The sequence below is a fragment of the Triturus cristatus genome, chromosome 6 (assembly GCF_964204655.1).
Source record: "Triturus cristatus chromosome 6, aTriCri1.1, whole genome shotgun sequence".
Lineage (NCBI taxonomy): Eukaryota > Metazoa > Chordata > Amphibia > Caudata > Salamandridae > Triturus > Triturus cristatus.
Genome location: NC_140589.1, coordinates 39,202,666 through 39,207,767, shown reverse-complemented (window position 1 = coordinate 39,207,767; position 5,102 = coordinate 39,202,666). Strand labels below are relative to the sequence as shown.

At 39.6% G+C, this 5,102-nt stretch overlaps 1 pseudogene; it reads left to right on the top strand.

Annotated features, from left to right (window-relative positions):
- The first annotated feature begins 293 nt into the window (after window positions 1-293).
- On the top strand, window positions 294-4,425 carry LOC146813714 (uncharacterized; annotated as a pseudogene).
- The last annotated feature ends 677 nt before the right edge of the window (window positions 4,426-5,102 follow it).

Below are 5,102 nucleotides of genomic sequence, written 5' to 3'. Positions count from 1 at the left end.
GTCTTTTTGGTCTTTTGTTTATAATACAATAACCTACTTGTTTTATAGACCTGTGTGGAGTCTTATTTTGGCGTATTCATTGTGTTAGTGTGTGTGTGTGTGTGTTGCACATTACTTTACACATTGCCTCTTTAGATAAGCCTGACTGCTCAGTGCCAAGCTATTAGAGGGTGAGCACAGGTTATCTTAGTTGTGTATCTAGCTTACTCTGACTAGAGTGGTGGGTTCTGGCTGAACTGAGTGTATACCTTAGCCAATCAGAAACCATATTTCTAATAGTGCCCCTATTATTTATGAAGCAAGATGAAGAGGAATTTTTCAAAGTTGGTTTTAGAAGAGCTGTGCGTTTGGGAAAAGGATTTGAAATGACCAAACCATACAACGAAGAAGCTGCTGCAGACATCACGCAGTATGAAATGGGGTCAGTGACATCGGTGGTTGCTCAACGTATGAACACACAGTCCCAAAAGGAAGCCAGCTTTTTGTGCCACTCAAAGAAGGGCGCCAATTGGAAATGAAAACCATGATAAAGAAGGGTCCTATCCTTGTAAAGGTTTATAAAAAAGGAGTTAAGATTACAAAGTTACTAACAAGAGACAGAAAAGGCTTGCAAAGAGTAAGATAACGCCTGCCAGAGTAATGGGTTTTTTTTTTAACTCAAAAGCAAAAAATGTGACCGCCATGTACTGTACGTTTAGCAAATGCATCAAAGTTGAGTTAGACTTGTTTTCCTCAAACCCATACCGACCAGCTTTGGTAACTGCTTTTTCCTGGAAGTCTCATCTCATGCAACTTTAACCCCTCTGACTCAGATTTTTGTTCATCTGTCATGTACATAGATCCTATGAATATACTATTTGACATGGTGTGCAAAATCACAAATGCTCACGGTTCCAACCTAGATACTGGCTTTCCTAAACATTTGCCCCAATTTTTAACCAAATGGGCATCATTCTTGGTGACCGTCTCATTACTCAATATAATAACATGTTTCTTTACAAGGCCCATTCCAAGAGTATTCTCAACTACAACAGTGGTCCCCAGGTCACACGCGTTCCAGTTTATACCTCCTATGAGGACGTGTTCGAAGCATGGAATTGGAAGGTTAGAATCAAGGTATTATGAAGGGAGCTAGCTTCACATCTAGGCCTCACCAGACATCTACATCTTTTTCAAGATGAACAAACAATCTTTGGTAAAGCTCTTCCTAAGTATACTCTGTTTGACAACCTATTTCTCACCAAGGTGGCATACTGTATCTGGAATTATTTCCATAGGGATTGCTCCCATGTGAAGGTAAAAGGGCAGCTACTGTCTGTAGATGAGACCTAAAAAGTGTGCTGCATGCATGCACCAGGTCCAGCCTGGAAAACTTAAAGTAGTGTTCAGTGGTAACAAAAACCGGAGACACAGATAGGGAAGGAAGGTTCTGCATATCACCATATCTGCTGTTTACCCAAGCTTCCAACCTGCTTTGTCTGCCAAATCTGTTACCTTGCTCCTAGGTATAAATACAAAAAAGTCCTCTAGTGAGAGTTGCACATTGGTGTATAAAAGACCACCTTAGTAGCCATCATGTTTATGCATTACAGAGGCGTATTTAGGATGTAGCACCAATGTGCCTTTTTATTATGAATCCTGTATTGATCATTACTCCTGATTACCAATAATATTGCAACTGGAAAAAAAGACAGCTCAGCGTATTGTACTATGATGATTTAGTGAGTGGTTCTGCTATTATCCCTAGTATCACTGCACCGGGTGTGGTATATGGAGGCATTGTGCCTTGTCTCCCACCTTGAAATTACGTCTGTCACATTCTCATCTTACTGGAGCTCCTTAGTGATGAAGTATGGTAAATGGGCTCAGCTGCTGGCAAGGAGAGGATTCTCAGCCCTGTACCTGTGCTATTTGTGCCCAATACATGATTGCCCTGCTGGTGTATTGATGAATTCTCAGAGCATTGTATCCACCACGTGCTAACTAACTCTGTCCTACCTGATATTTATATTGATCTTTGCCTTTTCTTCCCACATGTAAATACATGTAGGATCCCATCTCCCTGCAGCATCTGGTCTTCTTGTGCCTTTTTGAATCTCTATGTGTGATGGTGTACTCCGTAAAGGCGGTTTGAGGGGAGTAAAGAGGCCTAGCATAGATCTCTCAGGTACCATTTAGAGCGTAGTGATTTATTTGATTGCTTCAATATGATTTCTATTATAATCCATTACATGGAAATGCACAGAGGCATTAGCGTCATATTACCAATGTGTCCTCAGTATATATAAAATATTTTACAGTCATTCTTTAGCTCAACTACACACACACAATTAGTTTGTGTTTCCACTTAGATTATTGCAATATAATTGTGTTTTGAATCTCATAAATTTATGTTTGGCTTCTTTTCAACTCGAACAGGTGCCTGACCTACAGCAGGAAATGAACGTGTTGTGCAAAGCAACTTCTTTCCATGCCATGCAGAATTAGATTACGCCATATTGTGAAAATAATATTTAAGAACTGTGAGGCGTTAAGCTGTGAAACAAGATCTATCAGTGGTATTGATGTGAGAAGATTTCTAATTTAAAGAATCATATCATTTGCGTTGCATTTAACTCTCAGTAAAAAGGTAATATGCATATTCTCAAAAAGGCAGCATAATTCCAGTTAAGGAAACTGTGACTCAATGAATACTTTGCATAAGAGACACTATACAAATGAATCAAATCTGACAGTACCTAAAAAAATAAAAACAACTAAGGAAGTAGTGACAACACAGCAGAAAAGCCATATATGGGACAATAACCCTGGAAGATATTATTAAAACATACTGGAGAAGAACACATGGCAGAAATGAAGTGAGTTATACAATTTTACAAAGTTCCATTAGACTCAAATCTCTGTTTGGAAACACAAGTGCATCTAATGAAGAGCATTAATAAATACACTGCGTGTGACGAGGCTGTCTTCACAAAGAGAAATCTACAAAATCAAAAAAACAATATAGGTGAAAATTGATGTATGTGTATTGAATGTGGCAAGGCTTTCAAATCAAAAGGTGAGCTAATGCATCATTCTGGAATTCATTTTGGAGAAAAGACATGTACAAAAGCTAAAGGTGAACAGGCACTCAAATTAAAGTTTGGTCTAATTAAACATCCAAGAACCCACACTATAGTAAAGCCATATCAATGTACTGAATGTGACAAGTCTTTCAAATCAAGAGGAGAGGTACTGGTACACAAGAGAAGTCACACTGGAGAAAAAACATATAAATGTAATCAATGTGATAAGGCTTTCTGCAGAATAGACACACTAAAGCAACATCCGAGAACCCACACTGGTGAAAAGCCATACAAATGTACGGAATGTGATAAATCTTACTATTTGAAGCAAAAGCTAAGAGAGCACCTGAGAGTTCATACTGGTGAAAAACCATATAAATGCACTGAATGTAACAATGCTTATAGAAAAAAGGAAAAACTAACAAGTCATTTGAGAATGCATACTGGTGAAAGGCCAGATAAATGTACTGAATGTAAGAAGGCTTCCAGAATAAAAGACGAGTTAAAACGACATCAGATAGTCCACTCTGATGAAAGACCATACAAGTGGACTGAATGTGACAAGGCTTTCAAATTATATGTGCGGCTGTTGAGCCATTTAAGAATCCACACCGGAGAAAAGCCTTTTGAATGCAATGAATGTGACAAGTCATTCAGTACAAAGAGATTGCTAATCCTACACCAGAGAAACCACACTGGTGAAAAACCTTATATATGTTGTGAATGTGACAAGGCTTTCAAATCACAGGTGGAGTTATTGGCTCATTACCGAACACACACAGGAGAAAAACCCTTTGAATGCACTGAATGTTACAAGGCTTTCAGAACAAATGCAGATTTAAAGATGCAACACACAACGCACACCGGAGAAAAGCCCTTTGAATGCGGTGAATGTTACAAGGCTTTCAGAACAAATGCAGATTTAAAGATGCATCACACAACGCACAGCGGAGAAAAGCCCTTTGAATGCGGTGAATGTGATAAGACTTTCCGTTTAAAGAGATTGCTAATCATACACCAGAGAAACCACACTGGTGAAAAACCATATATATGTTGTGAATGTGACAAGGCTTTCAAATCGCGGGCAGAGCTATTGGCTCATCACCGAACCCACAGTGGAGAAAAGCCATTTGAATGCACTGAATGTTACAAGGCTTTCAAGACCAAGGCAGAGCTAAAGAGGCATCTTAGAACACACACACTGCACACTGAAGAAAAGACATATGACTGTCCCGAATGTGCCAAGGCTTTCACATCAAGTGGAGGGTTAAAGCGTCATCAGAGAATGCACACTTGAGAGGTGTGTGGCTTTCAAATGAAAGGAAATGCTAATTCTACATCAGAAAACTCACACCAGTGATAAACTTTAAACATACCCTGAATGTGACAAGCGTTTTAAATTAAAATATCAGCTATTGCTTCATCAAAGCACCCATACTTTAGAACATTTATGTGAATGCACTTTATGCAACAGGCATCTTTTCATTTAATATTGAAGTTCAATATTGGAATCTTTCAGAGTGCACTATAATTAAAGCAATTGGATTAGACTACTAGATGAAATTAGTTTTTATGGTTTAAATCTTTTTATTGAAGCCTCTGCCAACGGCCTTGTTCAGGGCAGAAAGTATGAAAGCAAACGAACGGACTACGCAGAGCCTAAGAGCGTGCAATTGGCATATGCAGTTACAATTAAGTCAACATTAAAGAACTATAACAAACCCTCCCCCTCCCAAAGAAAAAGGAAATGGGGAAAAAGGGGGGGGAACAAAAGAAAAGGCCCTACCCCCACCCCCATCCACTGTACTCGAGGTATCGTGATAGGCTATGGAGGAACCTCTCACTGAGGCTGCGCCTACTGGGAGGAAGTATCTGGTGTGGTAAGTCGCAGGAGGTGGAGGTATCTGGGGCAAGTCCACTCGTGGAAGTCCTGCACTAAAAGAGTCAGGAATGGCTGCCAGGGCTCGCTAAATGTTGAACCTTTCCCAGCTACCATAAGTGAGATCTTCTCCATACCTAGTATGTGCCACAACCGCT